The following is a 10,961-nucleotide window of genomic DNA, read 5'->3' on the forward strand; positions in this document are numbered from 1 at the left end:
CTCTCCGACCTCCACCGATCGAATGCTTTACTCCAAGACCCTCACTCGAACAGCCTTATGTACCCTCTTGGAGCCATTACTCAACCATGTCCGGCCTCACATCCTATCCTATGCACCCATTTTCCAGTTCTTGACTGGCCACAACCTCTTAAAACTGGGCCAACAAGTGCATGCCCACATGGCCCTTCGTGGGGTCGAACCCAATGCCTTCCTCGCCGCCAAGATGGTCGCAATGTATGCGAGCTCTGGCAATCTTAACTCCGCTATGGCTGTATTTCACATGATCAGTAGCCCAACTGCTCTTTTATATAATTCGATACTTCGGGCTTGTGCTCGGTATGGGTGTTTCGAGATAACCATTGGGATTTACTTTCGAATGCACTCTCTGGGAGTTAAGGGTGATAACTTTACGTTCCCCTTTGTGCTCAAGTCTTGCGCCGAGTTGTCGAGTCGTTGGATGGGAAAATGTGTTCATGGGCAGAGTTTGAGAATTGGGTTGGAGTTTGATATGTATGTTGGGACTTCTTTGATTGATATGTATGTGAAATGTGGTGAATTCGCAGATGCCCGCAAGTTGTTTGATAAAATGACTGTGAGAGATATTTCGTCCTGGAATGCTTTAATTGCGGGGTATATGAGGGAGGGGCAAATTTATGTTGCTGAGGATTTGTTTAGGACAATGCCGTGTAGAAATATTGTTTCTTGGACTGCTATGATATCAGGGTATGCTCAGAACGGGTTGGCTGACCAGGCGTTGCGTGTGTTTGAGATGTTGAAAGAAGATTCGGAGGTAAAGCCTAATTGGGTAACAATAATGAGTGTGCTTCCTGCGTGTGCAGATTCAGCTGCTCATGAGCAAGGGAGACGGATTCATGACTTTGCCAATGGGCTTGGTTTGGGTTCGAATGCCTCTGTACAGACAGCACTCGTTGGAATGTATGCTAAATGTGGAAGCCTTGCTGATGCTCGTCAATGTTTTGATAGGATAGGTCAACGTGAAAAGAATTTGGTTGCTTGGAATACTATGATAACTGCTTACACCTCTCATGGATGTGGAATGGAATGTCTATGGACTTTTGAGGAAATGATCAGAGTGGGCATTCAGCCTGATAACATCACATTTATAGGGTTATTATCTGGATGCAACCATTCAGGTCTTGTTGATGTTGGCTTAAATTACTTCCATTGTATGAACACATTATACTCTGTTGAGCCAAGAGTTGAACATTATGCTTGCATTGTTGATCTTTTGGGTCGTGCCGGACGCTTGGTGGAAGCAAAAGAGCTTATTGATAAAATGCCAATGCAAGCAGGACCAAGCGTATGGGGTGCATTGCTGTTTGCTTGTCAAAGCCACCGCAATTTGGAAATTGCAGAAATTGCTGCTAGAAAGTTGTTTGTCTTGGAACCAGAAAATAGTGGGAATTATGTCCTGCTTTCAAATATGTATGCTGAAGTCGGCATGTGGAAGGAGGTGGACAATTTGAGAGCGCTTCTAAAATGTCGAGGCATGAAGAAAAGTCCTGGCTGCAGTTGGATTTAGGTTAAATGGGAAAGCCCATTTGTTTCTTGGTAGAGATACATCTCACGCTCAAGTAAACGAAATTTATTTGTTTTTAGAGGCATTGCCTAAGAGTATTTAAGGCGGCTGGTTACATACCTGATACTACTTTTGTTTTGCATGATGTTAGCCAAGAGGAGAAAGAATATAACCTCACCTGCAGCAAAAAGCTAGCCATTGCATTTGGGCTTTTAAATGCTAGTCCTGGAGTAGTTCTCCGTGTGACCAAAATACCTTCGAATTTGTGGGATTGTCACACAGCCACCAAAGTTCACCTCAAAAATTTATGGGCGGGAGATGATTGTGAGAGATGTAAATCGATTCCATCAACTTAAAGATGGGTCTTGCTCCTGCGGAGATTATTGGTAGTTAAAATAATAGGACGCAAGGCAAGTCCTTAGGTTCTTATGCATTTTGTATTCCCCTGCTTCCTTGGTGATATGTTGAAGTGACATTTTTCATCATCCTGCACCATATGTTTATATAAATTACAGCTGAATAAGCAAATTCAGCTGCTTGATGGGTATCTCTGTGCCATTCAGTCAATGAGTAAGACAAAGATCACACTATTCTGCATCCACGGTAGCTAACCAGGTCTTTTCAATATGAAACACCTGAAGCAGCTACATTGAGGACTTCGATGAGATGTGATGCCCAAGTTAATCTACCAAATGAGACAGGAGGGTATGAAGGGTGGAATTCATCATCAGTTTCATTCTCTTCTGTAGATAGGTTTGGTATTTCTTCTGGCCCTATGGAGAGGGAACCATACATCCCTAAGTATGTTGAATTTAATTATATTGAAGGTTCTAATGACTAAAAGTATAGTAGTGGGAACTTCCCTTGGACAAAGGAGCTGGAGGTGCTCATCTGAATTACTGTCAAGTTTCTTATTTTCATAGATGTCATCCTGATTGTTGTTTGCCTACTTCCACTTTCAGGCCAATAACAAGAAAGTATTTGGGAACCACTCATTTCGCCCCAACCAAAGATAGGTCATTAATGCTACAATGAGTGGGGTTATGATGTTTTTGTTTTAATACCAACTTGAGGGGTAAAGAGTTACATATCAGGTAATTTTTTTTTTGAAAAGCTCTTATGAGTTATGATTTTTAATTAATACACTGTCTACTAGTTTCATTATCCGAACATGTTTTATGGTTTTGCCATCGAAGTTTTCAGTTATTCATAGTGTATGGTTTACTCATGCATGGTCAATTACATCATTGATTTTGTGGGAATCCTTTTTTTCCTTTTCTTAGGTGCAAGATTTTTAGTTTCATTATTCGTTTTGGAAAAACTTCAATTACCACCCTTAATCTTTTATTACTTTTGCAATCATACTCTTAAAGTTAAAAAAGTGTCAATTTAAGACAACCATTTTTTAGAAGTTCGCAATATCAACCCTCCCATCCAAATTCAGCGTTAAATCTTAAAGAAAAAAGTGAAATTCCCAAAATATCCATGTCCAAATTCAAGCTATTTTTATAATTTATAAATATCTTAAGGGTATTTTGGGAATTTTACTCATTAACTGTTTGATTTAATGCTGAATTTTAACAGGAGGATTGACATTGCAAACTTCTGACAGTTGGTTATCCTAAATTGACACTTTTAAAGTTTAAGGTTATAATTGTAAAAGTGATGAAAGATCAGGATAGTAAGTGAAGTTTTCCCTTTTTTTATGTTTGTAATATCAGGAATTTAAATTGTCCGTGGTTTACATTATAGGAGTTGACACTTTTGAATTTTGTTATCTTGCAGCTCTCTGCTCTAGTGCTCTTATTTGTCTAAGTATAATGTTGGTAATTTCTCCCCACGTGTCACTTATCCAAGATCAGATAATGCATCTATAACAGGTTATGTTTGCTTTATTGCTGACTTTTACAGCCTTTACTTTCATCTGAAGCATTTATGGTCTGCTTATTTAACAAAAAACATTTATGTTTGCTTTTGAGTTGAATTATAGGCAAACAAACCTGCTGCTTACTTAAGTGCCAATATGGAGTGGGCAGAACAACAGTTGATTCTGAGAGAACTAAGTTCTGATTATTGTCAGGCTGTTATATGTCACACCAGAGAAAGTTGCCAAGTGAGTTTTGTTATTTGCATGTTTACTACACCAGATTCTTCAACAAGATAGCTAGGAGTGCTTGCAATGGTTTTCCAAAAGTCATGCACTAAATGTGTCATATTACTTAAGCTGCATCATTTAATCCCTATCTTTATGTTAGAGAATAAACATAGAGGTTGATGCTTCTTGTAGTCCAAGATGAAAACTAGGTTTTTAACCAGTGAAGTCTTTCTCGTGCGAAATCTGTGCTTCAACCCCTGATTTTAGGATCTATAGCAAACAGCCCCCCCGCCTACATAAATAGCCATGAATATGTTTTTTTTTTTTTTTTTTTTTTTTGTGCACTCAGGATTATTATGTAATATAGGCGCTCAACATAGAGCCTTCTTTTCCCCAATTGCCAAACTAGCTCGGCCATTCTTGAGCTTTCTTCCACCTCCCAAGATTTAAACTAAAGCTAAAACTATGATGAAGTTTTTGCTTCAATCACTTATTCACAAATAATAGAACAATCACCAACAACCCAATTAAAGCAATGCTGAAGTCTAGTAACGTTAGGAAGTGGTACTTTTTTGCCCATGCACAGGAGAAGAAAAGAGATTAAAGGAGAAAGAGAGAGAAGCATGGTGGGAACTTGTTTAAGAGTGGCACATCTTAAATCTTTTTCATGAGACTTGCCCCCTCTACTCTTCCACAACCCCGCCTTTTTATTTAATTTAATTAATTAATTTATTTGTTTAATCTTTTTAAGTTTTAGCTTATTTGTCTGTGTTTTCATGTGGGTTATTTTGAACGGACCTAAAACACGTCTTCATTTTATTGGACATAATATGACATCATTGCTAAAAGTTTAATAGAATGCAAATAGATAAATAATAGAATGCAAATAGATAAATAATTAGTCTTAATAATTTGCCCATATTTTTCCTATATTCTACTACAAATTTAATAAATCAACCATTAGATTTGTGAAATCTATAATCGACTTATGTAGGATCCACATAAGTCTACAAATTTAATGGTTAATTTTGAAGATGATATTGGAAAAATATGGACAAAAATTTTGACACCAATTATTTCTCATGGAAATAGAACAAGTTATTTGATATGAGTGTGAACCTTAGGCAGTGGTTTGATATTCTAAACCTTAAAAAAGAGCAATTTGATCAAATGTTAATTATATAATCCGTGTAATTATGGCATTTTTCTCTAGAGGATGTGATTGCATTGGGTAACTCCCCCTTTTAATACCTTTTGGAGAAAATAAGTTGATTTAATTAGTTGCTAAAGAATTATAAGTTGTGATGATGATTAAAACATTTTTAAAAAAGCAATAGGATCAATATTCCTCATTTTATTGCAATTCTTCTATCATTTTGAGCCCAAAAAAAAAAAGGGTTTACAATGGAAAGAGATATATGCTAACTTCACGAGGCCGGTACCTTGAGAGCTTGGCGTACATGGACAAATCAAAAGCCAAAGTACTAGTAAATGAGCATTGCTTTAAAGCAGCAAATATATACAAATAAGATTTGATAACATTTATTTACACCATGTATACCCTATTTGATACGCTATAAAAGCCTACTTTTTTGGCGTAAAAAGACTAATAAAATTTTATTTACGAAACAAATTTATCACTTTACATTCCAAACACAAAATGCTACTATACAGTTACAAAAGTTTTTTCTTTTTTTTGACATGTCTGCACAAGAGGGGTTCGGGGGATTCAAACTAGTGATTTCCGCTTCATGGGGCGTGGTCCCAGCCGATTGAGTTACTTGTTGGGGACTACAGCTACAAATGTTGGAGACAAGTGAAGTGATAAGATATTATCATTTCAAAAAAAAAAAAAAAAAAAAATGTGAAGTGATAAGAATTTACAATATGAAGTGCTACTATTTAATATTTTTTTTAAAAAAAAATTCTTTATCATCCAAATTTAAGTAAAACTCCATGATCCCCAACAACCCCATTAAAAATAGACAAAATAATCACCTATTTTGGACGGCTAGATTGGTGATGGGTCATCTGCAAAATAGAGAAAATAGTCACCTAATGTCCACTGGTCCTTGGGAGGACCAAGGACACTCCGATGCTTAAGTCAGTAAAAGGTTTTATTAAAAAATTGAATAAAGATCGTGAAAAACAGAAAATAAGTATATGATTCGTACCTGAGAGGTATATCCTTTTTTATGGGAGAGGTTCCTTGCTCAATGTAGTAGCATGAATCCCAATAAGGTGTGAATTTTTTTGCAGAGTGTAATTTACCAAATCTATCACACAAATAGCTATGTGGATGTAGTTCCCACGGAAAAGAAATTCAGATTATTTTCCTTTGATTACCTAGTTAGCTTCCATGTAAAGGCAAATTGAGTGGATCCCCAACAATCCCATTAAAAATCTAAAAATCATTTTTAATCTCTAAAAGTATGAAGAAAAAAATAAAAAAAAATTTGCGTCCCGTCCAAAATTGGATAAAAATATAAATGGGTTTTTTGAAAATTAAAAAACATCTAAAAGTCATTTTCACAAAAATATCAAAAACTAATATTTTTTTTTTAAAAAAAAAACACCAAAAATTTTAAATCATAAACAATTACTATAAGTCAAGAAGATTTACCTGTATCCAAACTGAGTGTTTAGAGCAATCACAATTTTGGTTTCCACCACAAAACCTCATTGGATCCTCTACAATAAATTTTTCCTTCTATATCGTCCTTGATGATCTTGCAAAGGGCTATGGGAAAATCACGAGGAAATAAAACCTTATAATTACTTTTGAAAACAACCATCTTTGCAAGATGACCAGCTGCTCTATTCGTTTCACGCCATGCATGAGAAACCTTGTACTTCTCAAACTTCCTTAAAAGCTCCCAAATGTCCTTCAAGCAACTAGCAGCCTTTTGACTAAACGGTTGGTCGTTGTTAATGGTCTTCACAGCACTTAGCGAATCAGACTCGACCCATATTACCTTAATGCCCATATCCAAAGCAAGACGAAGACCACTCTCTATAGCCCATAGTTCGACCAAGAATATGTCATCTCCATGTGCATTTGAGGCAAAAGCACATATCGGGTCACCCATATGATCTCGAAGTAATCCACCAAACCCAGATCTTTTTGGAGTTATAGATCCATCAGTGTTTAATTTTGTCCATCCAAAATCTGGTTTTTTCCATTTGCACATGGATCCAAGTGGAGTAGGAAGGCCACTTCCTTGTTGGTGGTTGAGATTTAGGGGAAAAACCCTCTTATTGGTTCTCTTGGGTGTAAGAGAAGACTTGCATGAATTTTTCAATAATTCCCCAGTTCTTTGGTCTTCTTTCTTAGCATGGTGCTTCTTCCTTTGGAGGTTGCTCCACTCTTGAACTTTCTTTGGGATGGTTGGCCAAGCTGTGTTGTCATAATTTGGCTCAAATATTTCCTACAAACAAAAAACAAATTAGGCATGATTCAGCTTGAAACCTTTCAAATTATTACTTGTGAGATAAGGTAATATAGAGCCCAAAAAAAAAAAAAAAAAAAAGAAAAAAAAGAAAGAAAGGGAAAACTACAAATATTGCTCAAAACACATGGACACACAATTATATTACAAGGGTTAATATAGAAGAGAAATAAGTTCAACATGAATCAAGCATATCAGACCTAAACCACAAACATAATAACTAAGTCATGAATATATCACAATTGAAATGCATGGCAGTTCTTCAAAATATTGTCATATGAATATATTTGTCACATTTACAAATTGCAAAGATTCTCAATCCTAAGAAATTAGTAGACATAACTACAATGCGTAAGTTTATTTGATTTAACAATAAATTTTATATATATAATTGATCATTACAATCTTAGTAGAGCGAGCATTTTATATCTCATGCAGCTCCCTTCTCTAGTCCTATTATAAGGATTTGCTGACAAGTTGGCCACCGTTAAAAGAATAATCAAAAAATAAATAAAAGTGTTTGTACTAAAATATAAAATGTGTAAGAAGAAAATAAAAATTATAAAAGCTGTTTGATGTGCTCATAAAAAATCATCAATGTAAATTTGAATGAATAAAAAAAAAATAGAGAAAAACAAACAAGGAAAAGTGAGTCTACTCTCTTAGTTTGGCTAAAGGAGAGTAGAGTAGGGAAAAAGATTACAAGGTGCTTAGAGTTGTAACAATTACATGTTTAAATTAAAACGATGTGTTTAATTTTTTTTAAAGCAAAACTTGAGAGTATGTATGGGCGTTGACCTAAACAGGTCAAAAATTTCACCTATCTAACTTATGACTGAATAAAATTTGAAGAGAGATTTTGTATCAAAAACAAAATAGATGCTTCAAGGGGTGCTAAATCGAGCTGAGACCGTCAATTGTCAATTTAGTTTCAGGTCTATTGGTTGGTGTTAATAGTGTAGCGGCAGAGGTACAAGTTATTGCACACGCGTCCAGATCTCTAAAAGATTTAAGGTGCGTTTAGGATTGCGATTTCGCAAGAATAATCTGCGTTTTAAAAGATATCGGAAAACGTAAGGCGTTTAACATTGCGATTTAAAAAACACTTAATTTAAAATAGGAAAAAAATTTGCAATTTCAATAAACAGACTACGGGGTGCTTATTTGAAAAAATGTGAATTTAAACCAAAATCATAAATTCGCATAACAAATATTTAATAAAAAAAAATACTTTTTAATCTGTTTTACTGAATACCTTTACGATTTTAAAAAGTAGCAATTTCAAAAACGTTATTTTCAAAATCGCACTTATTGAAACCGCAATTCAAAATGGACCCTTAGTGGCCATTAGAATTGAAGGTGCTAGATTTTACACCCTCGCAACCAAACATGGCTTCAATTGGGCATAGAGGTGCGATATCTCGCATTCTCACCATATTTGGTGACGACCAATTGTGGAAAATACCAAACTTCTTTAAAGTGCCAAACACCTAATATTCCAATCAATTTTGTCGAAACCTTTAGTCGAGTAAGGCGAGGTGGTAATTTACACAACCCTCCTTAAGGAGATCCCAAAAGTGAATGAACCAAGTAGAACTCATGATTAAAAAAGACTTGTGGTAAACTAACTAAATAGGCCATAATTTAACCGGAAGAGGCCAGGCCAAAGATTGAAGGATTCCAAAAAAAAAAAGAAAACAAAGCCAATCAAAAAGAGGCCAAATAGCTCGTCAAATTTGGACACAAAAAAGGCCCAATAGCAGCCCCTTCTACGTATATGTAATGTGTGTGCGCTCAGGAATAGAAAAACCTGGAAACCTGACCCGACCCGACTGAAATGAAAAAGACGCGCTCGATTCAACTTGATGGCTGGATTTTGACATCTTTGTTTTGACAGTCAAAATTTAAGACACACCATCTTGTATGCCCAAGTTGTTTAAGCTCAACAATCATAGGAAGAAAAAAAAAACATTTAAACATATAATATTTACCAGAATTCATAGAATCCCAAAAAGAAATTACAAGTAATGTCCACCAAATAACTTTAGGATTATTTTTGAGAACATTTAGAGGAACATAAATAATAAATAAAAAGATAAAGCAATATATAAATAAATAATTAAATATATATACACATTTACATAAAATTAGATTCCGGTAGAATCAATTTCAAGACTTCAAGGCAATCCCTCCATGTAGAGCTGGCACCTGCTGATGTCGCTTCACTGCAAAATAATTTATAATTTAGTTTTTATTTTGGTAAGAATTATGACCACTAGATACCGACGACCAAGGTTCTGAATAAATAATTTATTAAACTTTTATACAACTGTTGATGATGTGAGCTATGCCAATGTGCAACTTTGAAGACACGACATGCTTAGACTTGAATAGAAATGGAACTCTTGAAACCTTAAAAGGCAAATCACAAGCAAGAACAAAAACAAAAAACAAACATACAGGATACAAAGCAAGCAAGGGAAAGTTGACATAATTGATACAAAGCAAATACAGGATACAAAGCAAGCAAGGGAAAGTTGGCATAATTAATTAAAGCGATTAAAAGAAATGCATACCTCAGTTAAGGCCATGGAATTGGATTGAGCAACCCGAGAAGAACCTCCAATGTTCATGTTTGGTGTTGGCAGTGCCTGTGCATGCACAAATCAACTCTTGTTAGATCCCATGAATTTAATGCTTATACAAATATTAATCAGACCGAAAAACAAGACCAAAAATCCAACCCAACATATGCTTTGATCAAAACTATAATTCTTTTTCTTGTTTTCGGCTACCCAACCCGAACCCAGCGGGTTTGAACAATGCTACCCGCAACCTGAATACAGTGAACCCTATCTGCCGGTTTTGGGTTTTGTGGGGCGGGTACCCGCTTGCCCAAAATATTTTTACCCGCAACCCGCCCCACAATCCAACCCGTTTCCGCAAAATCGTGCGAATCGGGGCGGGGCAGGTGGAGCGGGTTGGGCGTGCACGGTTTGGTTCGGGCGGGTTTTGGCCTTTTCGGCTACCCGACCCAAACCCAGAGAGTTCGTAAAATGCTACCCGCAACCCGAATACAGTGAACCCTATCCGCCGGGTTGGGCGGGTCGGGTAGGGTGTAAGAATCTAAAGCATCAATATTTTCTCAGAAAGCAAACGGATCGTAAATAGAAAGAGAGAGAGAGAGAATAGGTTTACTGCAGTGGGAGGAGTAGGATCGGAGAGCTTTGCAGTTTGAGAATTTGTTGGGCAAATGCGACTAGATGATTGTTTTGGCTTTTCAACGATCGAAGATGATTCCAGAGACAAACGAAAGCGATGAACTCCGAGTGGTTCAACTTAATCGTTCGGTTTCAAAGCTTCCCCAAGTCGGTCCCAATCTCAGTCCGATGAAAGGTATGGAGGTGTTCTGGATCTATGAGACTGGAAGGGGGAGATTGAACAGTGAAAAGCTTTCAAGTGGCAAACATAAGCCCAGATTCTGTGATTCTCGCACGCAGCGGCGGAGCAGCAAAAGAGAGAGGGAGCAACTTAGAGAGAAAGAGGAGTGGCGAGACTTGCGAGAGTGAGAGAGGTGGCGGCGAGAGTGAGACTGCGAGAGATTTGAAGTTTAGAACTAGGGTTTCAAAACTAGAATTAGGGTTTTCTAGATCTAGGGTTTTCCTTTTATTTTCTGAGGGGCGGATCGGGGCCGGCGTTTAAAAAAAAAGTAAAAGGTAAAGTCACAACTATTTTGCCTAATTTTTTAATTTTAAAAAAATAATAAATTAAATTTTTTTTTAAAAAAAAAAAATTTCTGAAACAATAATTTTTATTTTTGTTATTCTTTTTTTTTAAAAAAAAAAAATAATAATAATAATAAATAAATAAAAACCAG

General features: G+C 36.1%; 1 long non-coding RNA gene and 1 pseudogene across 2 annotated transcripts; both read left to right on the forward strand.

Moving 5' to 3' along the window:
* Positions 1-18: 18 nt before the first annotated feature.
* Positions 19-2,139, forward strand: LOC148587543 (pentatricopeptide repeat-containing protein At2g20540 pseudogene; annotated as a pseudogene).
* On the forward strand, positions 2,140-4,327 carry LOC132167126 (uncharacterized). 2 transcript variants are annotated; one of them, XR_015911459.1, is made up of 4 exons: positions 2,140-2,634; positions 3,326-3,420; positions 3,531-3,653; positions 4,222-4,327. It is a non-coding gene; the product is annotated as an uncharacterized LOC132167126 (long non-coding RNA). The 2 variants fall into 2 exon arrangements; XR_015911458.1 differs by lacking the exon at positions 4,222-4,327 and having other exon boundaries at positions 3,531-3,819.
* The last annotated feature ends 6,634 nt before the right edge of the window (positions 4,328-10,961 follow it).

The sequence above is a fragment of the Corylus avellana genome, chromosome 2 (assembly GCF_965113065.1).
Source record: "Corylus avellana chromosome 2, dhCorAvel1.hap1.2, whole genome shotgun sequence".
In the NCBI taxonomy this organism is placed as follows: domain Eukaryota; kingdom Viridiplantae; phylum Streptophyta; class Magnoliopsida; order Fagales; family Betulaceae; genus Corylus; species Corylus avellana.